The sequence below is a fragment of the Ovis canadensis genome, chromosome 1 (genome assembly GCF_042477335.2).
Source record: "Ovis canadensis isolate MfBH-ARS-UI-01 breed Bighorn chromosome 1, ARS-UI_OviCan_v2, whole genome shotgun sequence".
NCBI classification, from domain to species: domain Eukaryota; kingdom Metazoa; phylum Chordata; class Mammalia; order Artiodactyla; family Bovidae; genus Ovis; species Ovis canadensis.
The window spans coordinates 244,003,749-244,019,170 of NC_091245.1; the positions used below are offsets into that span (position 1 = coordinate 244,003,749).

General features: G+C 38.1%; 1 pseudogene; it reads left to right on the forward strand.

Moving 5' to 3' along the window:
* The first annotated feature begins 7,915 nt into the window (after positions 1-7,915).
* Positions 7,916-8,461, forward strand: LOC138443918 (large ribosomal subunit protein uL23-like; annotated as a pseudogene).
* The last annotated feature ends 6,961 nt before the right edge of the window (positions 8,462-15,422 follow it).

Consider the following 15,422-nt stretch of genomic DNA (forward strand, 5'->3'; position numbering starts at 1 on the left):
TAATTCATCTTTAGGATTTCCAGTTGCTTTTAATATTTGAAAAGAAGTAAACTTTTCATATGATTCAGTTCAGTTCAGTCGCTCAGTCCTGTCCAATTCTTTGCAACCCCATGGACTGCAGCACACCAGACTTCCCTCTGCATCACCAACTCCCAGAGCTTACCCAAACTCATGTCCGTTGAGTCGGTGATACCATCCAACCATCTCTCCCTCTGTTGTCCCCTTCTCCTCCCAACTTCAATCTTTCCCAGCATAAGGGTCTTTTCAAATGAGTCACCTGTTCACATTAGGTGGCCAAAGTATTGGAGTTTCAGCTTCAACATCAGTCCTTCCAATGAACACTCAGGACTGATCTCCTTTAGGATAGACTGGTTGGATCTCCTTGCTGTCCAAGGGACTCTCAAGAGTCTTCTCCAACACCACCGTTCAAAAGCATCAATTCTTCAGTGCTCAGCTTTCTTTATAGTCCAATTCTCACATCCATACATGACTACTGGAAAAACCATAGCTTTGACTATTCATATGATTAGCTACTATTAATTACAGATTATTTTTATTTACCATCTCAAAATATTTTAGAAAATGGATGAAAGCTATTCAGAACCTCCTTTGTTTATTTTATCTAATTCCACTTTTCATGCTATCCATGTTCTCCTTATAAAATGCTATAATGAAATAAGTTCATATTAGAACATTAGGTGGCTTTATAAATAGCTAATTTCTCAGTTGTCACTTTGGAGGACAAGCCAGGTACCAAATTAAATTTTTTATTATGCTTATTTTCTTATAAGACCCAAACTTATATTTCGGTGACTTTTATTCAAACTCACTACTGCTGAATCACAAAATGTTATCTTTGTCCTTAAGACCATGACAGAGAACTTTATCTGCATTCAGATTGCCTACTGGTTTGTGGTATTTCAATAATAAAACAGCAGGATTGAAGGCTCATGATGAGAAATCTGACTAATTACCTGTTAGATGATAGATGGTTGTAACTCGGCAGTGCCAGTCACTGAAAACAAAACACTTCAAGATATCAATCAGCTTCCTGACAAATCCAATTTCCCTCACATTCAGTGGACAATAAATGGGAATTTTACCTCTACATCTACATAGTAGAGTCTTAACTTTAAAATATGCATAAAGATATTTTAATAAAGTACAGATTTTTTAAAGTAAATTAGTATTTATTTACCTGACATATTCATATTTCAACCTCACAGCTTTTAAACAGATAGATGGTGGAAATAATTAACATTGTAAATCTGTATTGTATTCCCCTGAGAAGGGCAAAATGTACTTAACAGTAGTTTTCCTATTTTTTTTCTGCATTTACGTTTAACTCAAATTATTCACAACAACTCTAATGACTACATTCACTTCCATCATTTTTTTTAAATTTTGTGGTAAGTGAGTTGGATGTACATTCTACCTGAGATTCAAAAAGCAGAATGTCCCAATTAACACTGCCACATACCAGCATGTGGGCAGAGTTAAAGCAAAGAGGGACTGAAGCATGGAAATTGAATGTAGGCCCAGAGAAACACCCCTTTCCTCCTTACGAGGAGTGACTGCATAGTCAACATCTGGAATTGATGCTTAATTCTAGTAAGTTATAACCATCAACATCTTATTCCATGATTAAAAATAAGAAAATTAAAGGTGGCAGGAGAATGGAGAAAAGAAGAGAGAGTACTTCTGATGTATTGAAGAAAAATGAACTTGTAGGCAAAGTTGGAAAAGTTTGATAGTGAACAGTCTGAAATCAAGCATTTTCAAAGGTTTTAGTGGAAAGATATGTTGATGCAACTTCATTGAAGGACAATTTGGCAATTACTATTAAAACTTAAATGTTAGACATAGCTATCTACTTCAGGGATGTCTCCAATAATTATCCCCATAAATCTCTATGAATACTGACTGCAGTATTTGGCTATTATCCTTAATAACCAAAAAGAATTTTTTAACTGGAAATAAGTTCCCTCCATAGGGGATAGGTAATTGAACCAATAATCAATGTATATACAAAACAATAGAACACTAGATAGCCAAACATGGTCTCTAGAAAGATGAGGCTGATCTATAGGTGCTGTTTTCAAACAATATTCAAGACACATTTCAAGTGAAAATAAGTCAGATACATCTGAGCTTTCTAACAGAATCTAAATTAAAGGGCTAAATACAAATATGTGCTTGATTATAAACAGAAATTTTATGGAGGGACACATTAGAAAATGCCAACTGTGACCACCTTCAGGAAAGGAGTTTGGAGACTTTGAGACAGAGAGACTGCTTGCTTTCCATCACATACTCTTAAATTTGTTTGAAATTGTATCATGCTCTTTTATCCTCTTTTTCAATAATAAATGTACAAATGAGAAAATAAACAAGAAAGGAAGAAAAGAAGGGAGAGAAGGAGTATATACACATGGGTGGGTCATTTTGACTCCAAAGCCCATCCCTCTCCAGCTGCTGTTCCACAGTCAAAAACTTGGAGACACAGGATTAAATTTTTCAAAGCAGTCTGAGTCCTGCACTTTCCTAACAGAATTATGAGAACAAAAACAAGACATTAGCCCACGTTGGTACTAATGAGCTGAACTTGAACATGACCATCCCCTGAGGCTGATTGCTTGGCTGTGACCTAGTCTGTGACTAAGAATTGTGATTGAGTATTTGAGGACTGCAGTATCTGATTCAAGCCACCTGGGAGAATGAAAGGTCATTCTGGCAGCGTAGCTCTTCAAGCTTACACTTTATCCACCCAGCTAGGCAAAGAACAGGATATGTAAGGACTAGAGAATTGATAAAAGTTTGAAAAGTGTAAAACTCCTCCCCAACTCATCCTACAGAAGAATATTATGAAGATACTGAAGAAGGATACATTTTTCCAGGGCAATAAAACACAAGTTGGTTTATACACATGCACACACTCATGATGCCTCCTGCAGTCTTTGCAGGATACGACTTAGATACCTGCAACAGTCAGAAAAAAATCTAGAAATGACCAAATGTACTGTCAGAACTAACTTTATAGAAGAAGAGGTATGTCTTCAAACAATACATGATTAAGGAGCATTTATATTCATAGCTCAGCCGGTAAAGAATCCTCGTGCAAGACAGGAGACCCAGGTTCAATTCCTGGGTCTGAAGATCCCCTGGAGAAGGAAATGGCAACCCACTCCAGTATCCTTGCCTGAAAAATCCCATGGACAGAGGAGCCTAATGGGCTACAGACAACTGGGTCACAAGAATAGGATATGACTTAGCGACTAAACCACCACACATTTGACTGAAAATCTCTACCACTAAAGGTATTAGCACATTAAATACAAACTCAGGAGTCTAAAGCATAAAAGCTTTTGTCCCAATGTGATGAAAACCAGAGGGAGAGGTGTGACTTGTAGTGAAAACTCACCTTGGAATGAAGAGGTGCAGGAAGCAGAGATGGACTCCAAGAGAAGAAAAAGAAAAACCTTTGCTTCTTTCCCAATTTTACCCAGGGCCAGTCTTGGCCAGAAAATTTGTAGGTACAGTAAGACAGTGGATATTTGTATCAGTAACTAGAAAATGAATAGCATTTTTATCTTTTAACAATTTTTTAATTAAATATATGTACATATAATCAAAATATAAAGATTAACTATGAAGACCAAAAAGCATTGCAAAATTATATTAAATGAGAAAATAAAAACAACTATGTGTCACATTGGGACTTCCCCAGTGGCACTAGTGGTAAAGAACCCACTTGCCAATACAGGTAGAGGTAAGAGAGGAGGTTTCAATCCCTGGATCAGGAAATTCCCCTGGAGAAGGGCATGGCAACCCACTGCAATATTCTTGTCCAGAGGATCTCATGAACAGAGGACCCTGGGGGGCCACAGAACATGGGGTCACGAAGAGTCAGACGTGACTGGAGCAACTTAGCATGCATGCATGTGCCACATGAAGATGTAGAGCATCTCCGTTTCTCACCAGGAATGGTATTCTATTTCTGCTGAGAAACTAAAATGGTATATTTTGTAAGTTATACAAAATAAGACCTATATTTACCATACCAACCAACAATTCCACTCTTTAGTTATTTATTTAAAGAAAACAAAATCATATATCTGACAAAGATGTGTACCTTAATGTTCATAGCAGCTTTATTCATATTCCCAAACTGGAAACAACCCAAATGGCCATCAACAAGTATATGTAGAAATAAGTTGTTGTATATTCATACAATTGAATACTGAACAGCACTTAAAAGGAATTACTGATACAAGCAACAACATTATGCTGAGTAAATGAAGCCATATATAAAAGAATATATGCCATATGTTTGCAATAGTATGAAACTCTAAAAAAAGCAAAGCTAATCTCCAGTGACACAAAGTATGTCAGGGTTTGCCTGGATCCAGGACCATAAGGAGATTGATTGGGATGGAGTGATGAAATGTTTTTTATATGCTGATTGTAGATATGGCTACCTAGGTATACAAATTTGTCAAAACTTTTTGAAACTTTTCCAAGATATACACCGAAAATAGGTACATTTTATTATATGTGACCTATACCTTAATAAAGTTGATTTTTAAAACAAAGTATATGGCAACCCACTCCAGTATTCTTGCCTGGAGAATCCTATGGACAGAGGAGCCTGGAGGGCTGCTGTCCATTGGGTTGCATAGAGTCGGACACAACTGAAGCGACTTAGCATGCATGCACGCACTGGAGAAGGAAATGGCAACCCACTCCAGTATTCTTGCCTGGAGAATCCCAGGGACAGAGGAGCCTGGCAGGCTGCCGTCTATGGGGTCGCACAGAATCGGACACGACTAAAGCAACTTAGCAGTAGCAGCAGCATCCATGCCAATAATTATAGCTGTGTAAAAATAATTTGTCCTCACATATCTGGAGAAAACTCAAATTCAAAAAGACAAGTGTACTCCAATGTTCACAGCAGCACTATTTACAACAGCCAAGACATGGAAGCAACTTAAGTATCCATCTATAGATGAGGGAATAAAATTGTGGCATATATATATATACATACACAATGGACCAGTACTCAGTTATCAAAAAGAATGAAATGAGCCATTTGCAGCAACATGGATGGACCTAGAGATTGTCATACTAAGTGACATAAGTCAGACAGAGAAAGGGAAATATCATATGACATCACTTATATGTGGAATCTAAAAAATGATACAAATGAACTTATTTACAAATCAGACTCACCTACATAGAAGATAAACTTGTAGTTATCAAAAGGGAAAGGAGGGGGAAGAGTAAATTAAGAGTTTGGGATTAGCAGATACAAACTACTTTGTATAAAAAGGATAAACAACAAGGTCCTACTGTATAGTGCAGGAACTCTATTTAATATTTTGTAATAAACTCTAATGGAAAATAATCTGAAAATATATATATATATATCACTTTGCTATATACTAAAAACTAATGCAACATTGTAAATCAATTATCTTCAACTTTAAAAAATATTTCTTTTAAAAAAAGCTATTTGCCCTTATAAATAAGTAGCAATTTGGAAGGAAAATAGATTAATGAAAAAAGTTTGATTTATTGAATCATGGAGCTCTGGCTAAACGTTTTTTATGCTTTATTAAAATTCCATTAATTTTGCTAATATTCTAAATACTTATAGTGCATAAGACCATAACATTTACATACGTCTTTATTTATATTATGATCAGCTAGTATATGAAACAAAATAAAACATGGTTTTTCCTATCTAGATTTTAAGTCAACAGAGTCTACCATATTTAAACTTTATGTTGATTTACTGATACACATATAAAAGACTGAGATTCTGGTCTTCAGGCACTTTCAATGTAGTATGAAAGGTATATGGGCTTCCCAGGTGGCTCAGTAGTAAAGAATCCGCCTGCCAATCCAGGAGACATAAGAGACATGGGTTCAATCCTGGGTCAGCTTCCTGCAGAAGGGAATGGCTACCCACTTCAGTATTCTTGCCTAGAAAATTCCAGGGACAGAGGAGCCTGGTGGGCTATAGTCCATGGGATCACAAAGAGTTGGACATGATTGAGCAACTGAGCACACAAATGAAAGGTATATGCTTCTTAAAAATACATTTATGGAATTTTCTGGTGATCCAGTGGTTAGGATGCCATGCTTCCACTTCAGCGGCACAGGTTTGATCCCTGGTTAGAAACTAAGATTCCCGTGCTACATGGTGCAGCCAAAAAATTAAAAATAAAGACGCATTTAATCATTTGGTTGAGTTTGAAAGAAATAAAGTCTGAGTGACTCAGACAGTAAAAAATCTGCCTGCAATGTGGAAGACCTGGGTTCAATCCCTGGGTCAGGAAGATCCCCTGGAGGAGGGCATGGCAACCCACTCCAGTATTCTTCCCTGGAGAATCCCATGGACAGAGGAGCTTGGCGGGCTACAGTCCACGAGCACAAAGAGTCGGACACAACTGAGCAACTAAGCACAGCACAGCTCTCATTTTTAAACCATGCATAATATATGCACTTTGAAAATGCTGAAGTTGGATCTATGTGAAGATTAAATAATGGGAAAGAATGCAGACAGGGATTACCAACATATAAAGAAAAGAACAAAACAATGTAACACTCAAAAAGAAAATCTGAATGTAAGTTATTGAAAAAAAATCATAGAAATGAAAAAAAAATTTAATATAGAAAAGCATAAAAATGTAATACTTTTTATTCTATTCAAGTTTCCCAGATAGAATACAAACTAATAAAACTAACTTATTTGAGGAATCAATTATTTCTATAATCAAATTGTATATGCCTTCCTACTAAGTTGCTTCAGTCATCTCCAACTCTTGGCGACCCTATGGACTATAGCCCACCTGGCTCCTCTGTCCATGGGATTCTCCAGGCAAGAATACTGGAGTGGGTTGCCATGCCCTACTCCAGGGGATCCTCCTGTCCCAGGTATTGAACCCATATCTCTTACATCTCCTGTGTGGGCAAGTGGGTTTTTTACCACCAGTGCCACCTGGGAAGCCCCCAAATTCTGTGTGTGTGTGTGTGTGTGTGTGTGTGTGTGTATAATATGCTGTGCATTCATATGTATTAATCTAACAAATTTAAACTATGAAGAAAATTCTAACATATAAAGTCCTTAATTTATCAAAGTTTAACAGTCATGCCTCTTCTCTCTGATCATTAGCAACTCACAAAGTTTTTCAAAGGACACAGTCACACATTTCCCACCAAAACATCAAATGAAACTTGAAATTAGACCCTAGGATTAATCCACAATAGACAACAGAGGTCTTCAGAGAACTGCAATCTGGCAGGGCAAGGCAATGACATAAATCCACCAAAAATTATTCAAGGGGCAAACTAATGGGCAAATCAACATTTGAAAAGATGGATGCAATTAATGGACTAGAAAAAACAAAATTTAAAATATTATCTTCTATATTTAATAACAAATTTAATTATACTTTGTTTTTAGACACAAATAATGGATATCTCCCTCAGCAATAAGAAGTATTCGACTCTCAACACTAGCATTCAGGAACAGGATGACAGATTTTGGCAGACAGAGGGGAAAGAAAGAGACTACAAAGAAGTCAAGGTACTAGGGAAAATAAAAACAATTTGAAACATAATGGGTTAAAATTTAAGTGTTTAGTGGTGAGTTGGTACTTATTTAATATTGACTCAAAAGACATAAAATTGTGGATAAAATAATACAGAATCTGAGATTTCCTTCGAAAGACTACAGAAGGTAGGGAGTAGCTAAGGATATAGAAGAAACATGTATGGATGTTAGTTGATAATTGCTGAAACTGGATAATGGCTATATAGAGGTTTAAGATGTTTATCAGTTTCTTAAATACTTTAAATGACCCATCATAGCTTTTTAAAAAATAAATTTAAAAATAAGTGACCTGTTTTCATGAAGATGGTACCAAACGCAAAGAAGTAAGCCCCAGGCCCTCCCAATGTCAAAGCCAAAGCAAAGACTTTGATGGCCAAGAAATCAGTGTTGAAAGGCATTCACAGCCACCAAAAAATAAAAGAAAGAAGGAAAGGAAAAAAATCCAAAGGTCACCCACTTTCTGAAGGTTCAAAACACTGCAGCTTAGGGAGGCAGCCCAAATATCCTTGGAAGAGCGCCCCCTAGGAGAAGCAAGCTTGACCACTAAGCCGTCTTAAAGCTCCCCCTCACCAGGGAGTCAGCCAGGAAGAAAATTGAAGACAGCAGCACACTTCTGTTCATTGTGAATGTCAAGGCAAACAAGCACCAAATTAAACAGGCTTTGAGGAAGTTCTCTGACATGGACAGGCTAAAGTCAACACTCTGCTCAGGCCTGATGGAGAGAAGGCATATGTTCAACTGGCTCCTGACTATGATGCTTTAGATGTTGCCAGCAAAACTGGGATCATTAAAACTGAGTCCAGCTGGCTAATTCTAAACATAAGTCTTCACTATTATAAATAAATAAATAATAAAAGTAAGTTTAAAAGGGGTGGACAGTAGGCATAAAAGAGACTTTTAATTAAAGTGTCTATATAATTTACTATCCAAACTGGAACATGTCAGGAATGAAAGGAGACAATATTAATACATATTAACTGGTACATGCCTAAGCCAGTGCTAAGCTGGGAAGTCCTGGATGTATGGTCACTCTGCTTTTAACCAGCAGGTTTCAGATATCAGGCTACTGTGATTTAAGATTTGTTGCAAAAACAGGAAATATAGAGAACAACCTGTAATTGAGAACATTTAGATCATTACCAACCAGTTGTTTTTAAGTATGAAACAAACCAGTCTCAAATCATCACCATCACCACTGATCCATCTGGACCAGAAGGCACAAACTGATGGCCTGGCGTCGGATCCAGCTTGCAGATGTGTTTGCATTGGCCTGCAATGTATTGGGTTACAGAGTACTTTTCTTAAAGCATTGAGTTTGTTGCCAACATTTCCAAGCTGAACGATGTCATATTAAAATCCAGATTCCTAGCTTCTCTTGAAACACTTAAGTATTGAGAGCAGGCAGACATTCTCACATGGCAACTGACTGGAACAGAGCTTTCTCTCCCTGATCCAGCCCAGTCCTCATCTCCCTCCAGTGATTTCTAATACCAGGCTGCTTTGCTTGGTTTCTTCTTGGACTCCTACAGATATCTGACTTTTCAACCTGCATACTAGACCAAGTTCTCATCCTCAGAACAATGAAAGTGAGGTTGGCTGCAGAAGCTGTCATTTTATAAACCATCAAAAATAGAAATCAATCAACCCAGATACTAAATGGGAAATTTTCTGAAGATTTGTAGGGGATGTACTATTACTACTCTTTAAATAGGCCTAACAACAACAACCACCAACTAATTCTATTCAGAAAATTCCTCTTTAATTTTTCTACAGTTCAGATCATTTCATATTTCCCAAGTCACATAGCCTGAATGGTATAAGTAAAGCTTCCAGAAATTCCCTTACTAAAAAATACAATAGCCAATCTACAGCCCATTGGCAAAATGAACAACTGAAGGTCCACCCCAATGACTGCTGTCCACCCTGCTTCTTTCCACAAGCGATTGTTAGAAGATCTTCATTAATTACAAGTTTCATAAACAGGTGTGCCATGTGGGAGGCTGGGGAGAGACAGCTCCTGTCTTCATAAGAGTTTGGAACTAAAAGAGGTTTCTAGCTAGAAAGCATTCCAAAATAGGATAAATTATTTTGAGAGTAGAGAGAATAGCATCAGAAGGCAAGGATGTTCATCCTGGAGATTGGTACCCAAACAACATTAGCACTTAGAAGAAAGAAAATGGAGAACTATGTACTTGGTTTCATAACCAAATTATGAGAACTTACATGTTTTGAAAAAATTATATTATGGCAGAAGAATCTGTGGCCTGAAAGGAGTCTCTTAGGATTCAGAGAAATGAGTTTGCCTATGTAGTGTTGGTCCTAATCCAAGGAGAGTTGTCAAAGATGAGTTTAGGAATCTTTCTTTTCTACTGGTTTCCTTATGAAATTTCCACTGTAGCCAGGCTGCTGTCCACTGTTGTCTCCATATAGACTATTCAAAATGCTTTGGCCTTTCCTGTGATTTTTGGATTTCCACTTAACATTTCATTTCATTTGTATTAGTGTTTTAGGGTAGAGATAACTGACATTCTTACTACTAAAACAGAGAACCATCTGTTTAAAGAACCATCCTAAACACTTCGTGGTCATTTATCTAACTGGAAACTATGGAATGATTAAGAGAAGTAAGATAAGCTATAAAGAATAGCATGAGGACTTCCCTCATGGCCCAGAGATTAAGAATCCGCCTTGTAATGCAGGGGATGCAGGTTCAGTCTCTAGTTAGTGAACTAAAAGCCCACATGCGGTGAAAAAACTAAGCCCCTGTCCCACAACTAGAATCCATGCACCGAAACAGCAATGCAGCAAAGACCCCACGTGCTACAACTAAGAGGCAACCAAATAAATTAATACATAAATAAATATATATCTAAAAAAGAACAGTATGAGTCCCTAGCACATATTGCTCTGAGAAAAATCTGTAGAAAACAATACCATTTTATTCATTTTATATATTCATTGTGTCCATTTCTTTTTTTCGTCTCCTTCAAACCCACTGCAAAGATATCTTTATCTCTACCACCACAATCGCAACTGTTTATGTCAAATAGCCTCTACTTCACTGAATCAGACAAATGATCACTTCATTTATCTGATGGCCTATAATCAATATTTTACACAGCCCATCATTCCTTCCTTTTTGAAAGACTTTCTTCCCTTCACCTGGCTTCCTGGATACCACCCTCTCCTGGATGTCCTCCTTTCTCACTGTTTCTTAGCCTCCTTTGCTAATTCTTGCATTATCTCTAAGACTCCTAAATATTGGGGTGCCAAAGACGGGATTTGCATGCATGCTAAGTCGCTTCAATTATGTCCGACTCTGCAACACTATGGACTGTAACCTGCTACACTTCTCTGTCCATGAGATTCTCCAGGCAAGAATACTGGAGTGGGTTGCCATGCCCTCCTCCAGGGAATCTTCCCAACCCAGGGATCGAACCTACATCTCTTTTGTCTCCTGCATTGGCAGGCATGTTCTCTACCACTAGCGCCACCTGGGAAGCCCATAGGAAGACTTCTAAATACTGGGGTGCCAAAGATGGGCTTTAAACCTCTTCCTTTGTACCTTTAAATTCATTTCTCTGTGGTCTCACTCAGTCTCAAGGCTGTAAATACTGTCACTACGCTGATCACTCAAATTCAACTGCCTGCTCAAACACTCCACCCAAATGTCTAAAGTGAAAGTGTTAGGTTCTCAATCATGTCTGACTCTTTGCGACTCCATGGCCTGCAGCCTCCTAGGCTCCTCTGTGAATTTTCAAAACAAGAATACTGGCATGGGTAGCCATTCCCTTCTCCAGGGGATCTTCCTGACCCATAGATTGAACCCCAATTTCCCACATTCTTTACCATGGCATCTTTAACATTCCCAAAACCACATTCCTGACTTTCCCACACACACATACATACTAAAACCTTCTCCTTCCACAGTCTTTTGTATCTCAGCTAATGAAAACTCCATTCAAGTTCAAGAACTTGTCAACCCTGACTTCTCTCTTTGTCTCACGTGGACATCTAATCTATAAGAAACCTCTGTTGGCTCTATCTTCAGAACCAATTCAGTCTTGACTACTCATCACTTACCTGCTACAATACTTCTTTGTCAAAGTCACTGTGAGCTCTTGCCTGGATCATAGCAACAGCTTCCTAACATCCAACCACTGCCAGTCTCCTTCAGTCTGGTCTCAACACAGAAACCATAATGATCCACAGAAAATGTGTCAGATCAGGGGTTTCCCTGGCGGTCCAGTGGCTAAGACTCTGTGCTCCCAATGCAGGGTGCCCAGCCTGGTCAGGGAACTAAATCCCACCTGCTGCAATTCAGAGCTCACGCTGCAGCAAAAAGGTCCAGCATGCCACACTAAGACCTGGCACATTAAAAAATAAATTATTTTTTAATGTCAGATCAGTTACTCTGCCCAAAACCTTACAGTGTCTTTTACTTCACAGAGAATAAGAGCCAAAGGCCTTTAACTTGTTAGTGATAACCTGAATGATCAGTCACCCACCTCCTTCCCCCAGCTCCCAGGATTTCTCAGTCACCCTGACTGCTCCCACTCTCTCCTCAGTCTGCTTCAGACACAGAACCTCTTCGTGTTTTTTGAACATGCATGTCACTTGATGTTCCCTCTGCTTAGAATGTCCTTTCTCTAGATGACCTCTTACGAGTCTTGGCTCAAAGCTCACCTCAGTTGGATTTCTTCTCTGACCACTGTATTTGTTTCCTACTTATCCTCAGGATTTTTTTTTTTTTTTTGGACAGCAATTATGATCTTATCAAATATAACACTTAGTTTTATCTCTGCATACCCTAGAAGGTAAACTCCATGCAGGCATGAATTTTTTTATTCATTTTATTTTTTTATCCATTTCATTCAATGCTAAATCCCCCATGCACAACTCTGTGTATGTGTGTGCTCAATCACATCTGACTCTTTGCGACCCCATGGGCTGTGGTCTACCAGGCTCCTCTGTCCATGGAATTTTCCAGGCAGGAATAATGGAGTGAATGGAGTGGTTGCCATTTCCTCCTCTAGGATCTTCCCAACCCAGGGATCAAATCTGCATCTCTTGAGTCTTCTGCATTTGCAGATGGATTCTTCATCACCCCATGAGAAGCGCATACCTCCAAACCTAGTTTAGTTCTAGGGAGAGCAGTGGTGGGGTGGGAGGGTTGGTGAATGGGCTCAGGATTGCTGTGGTTGAAAAGTCTACAAATATGGTACTTTATCTTTATAAGGACTATTCTAAGCTTTTAAGTGTGATATAGTCATTAATTTTTATGTAATGGGGGATTATTTGTTAATAATTACCTAATGTATCACAGATACTACTATGTAGCCCCTATCTGCTGTTCCCATACTCCAGCTACATCTGATTGGATCAATTGTTATTATTTAGTGGATAAGTCATATCTGACTCTTTTACAACCCTGTGTACTGTAGCCTGTCAGGCTCCTCTGTCCATAGGGTTCTCCAGGCAAGAACACTGGAGTGGGTTGCCATGCCCTCCTCCAGGGGATCTTCAGGATAGAATCTGCATCTCCTGCAATGGCAGGCAGATTCTTTACCACTAAACCAGTAGGGAAGCCAACTGGACTAGAGTATATAACTAATTCAAGGTTGGAAATAAATCAGATCATCTCTCCCAGGAATTTGGAATAGAGATGTGGAGAGATTAAGTCAGTCAGAGAACTGTGAAGGCTGAAACTATAGACCATGTAGAGCCTGAGACCATTATCAACCAACACCATATGTAAAGTGAATTTTTAGACAGAAAAAAAAAACACATAATTAAGGAAAGAAAGCTTATGAGAAGAAAGAACAGAATAGATGGTGCAGATGTATAGAGACAGAGAGACATTTGGTCTTCCACTTTTCAGTGCCATCCACATTTCTAAGCTCTGTTTCATTACTCATGCTCTTTCCTAACAATAACACCATTTATCATGAATTACTTTAAACAGAATTGGATTCCTTACAATGTTAGACTCTTAACTTAAATATCCACTATATTTTCCATGGTACAAACTAAAACAATATTCCAACACTTCAAAAAATATATAAAATACAAAAAAAGGTTCTCAATGCTGAATCCACTGCTTTTAATTTTAAAAAGTATAAGAAGGCAAAAACCAAGTCTGATTCTTGCCTTTGCAGGATTGCTCATATTCACATTAATTTGCATGCCCTCATTATTTAAGTTTGATCGCTATTAAAGCTATTATTTAACATTTATTCAGCAAAAGCTCCTTAATTCTGCCATACATTCCCATCCATTAAAACAGCTGTTTTGCGGCTAAATATCCCAAGCCCTTGGTGAGAAGAGTTGTATGTAATTTGCTACTACTAATAAAGTACATAAATTTACAAACTATTTCCCTTTTTTATAAACTCACACAGCTGGAGTTCCTTGCATTCCCACATGCATTCAACAGTGGAAGAGAAAGTGTCGAGTTTACTAGTAAATCCACAGGAGCCACACATTATCTTCAGCCTGTATTACTAGGGCCCGGTCCATCGTTTGAAATAGCCGAAGGGAATAGGTGACACAAATGTGTACTTCACATTGCACTTTCTTAATACACAGGTGACTTACTCAGAAAGGCATTCTCTGGCTCCACCAAAAAAGTTTCTATCATGGTATTCTTTCTCACTGAGTATTAATTCACTATCATCCGATACTTTTCTCGTTAGCTTTTGCTTTGTCTTTCCCACTGGAACATAGTTCTATGAGAACTGGAACCCAACTTGTCTGTTTTGCTCATCACCATTTCCCTAGTACTTTAGAGTATGTTGTACCTGGCACAAAATAGGCACTGAGCAAATACTTGCGGAGAGGATAAATGGATGGTGTAATGAACACATTAAGATGTTCCTGTCCCAGGGCCTTTATACTTTCTTTTCTCAGCCAAAATCTCCCACCCCTTAATTCTTCTCATGGCTAATTCCTGTACAGCATTTGGGTCTCAGCTCAATCACTGGCTCCTCAGAAAGGCCACTGATTACACTAGACTCTCCATCCGTCAATATCTTCTCTAACCTGTCACCTTATTTTGGTTTAACACAGCCCTTAAGTCTATCCAAAGTTTCTGTTTATATGTGTTTTTTCCATGTTTATCATCATCACATGTCTACTCACTGAAGTGTAACTTCCACAAGGAACTTTGACTGGTTCATCAACTGTCTCTAAAACTAGAAGAGGGCCTGACTCTTAAGAGGCAGCCAATAAATATTTGTTAAGTGAGTGAATGAAAGGTTGAAAACTGCAGTTTTAAAATATATGCCCACACACACTATTACTGTTCTTCAGTACTGGGATTCAAACAACAAACTAAACTGCTATAAGCACAAGTAATTTTTTAACAATTAAAATATCACATATGATATACATCAAAAGATTGCCAAATTATATTTCAGATGGATTTAAAATCCTGGTTGGGTACAAGCAGTACATGGTCAGTAGTTGGTTCACCTTTGACTAGCTGCACTTACAGTTTCCAAGAGAAAATCTTCCTTTCTTTCCTCATATGGACTGGAAACTAAAATTGCAAAGGAGGTGTTGCTATAATAAAACCACAACCAGTCAGGCTTGCTACATGTATTTCACCATTCAATATATTTCTACAGGCAAACAGACAGAATTCCTAAAGAAAGAAAATTTTCTAATTCCAAAAAGCACCTTCCCGTGCCTACTTTCCCAAATAGAATTAAATTCCACTTTGTAACAGTCTCAGATCTAAAAGGGGGGTGCAGTTTCCTCCCCAGAGCCAGAAAATCACAATTATAACCACTCAAGAGATCAG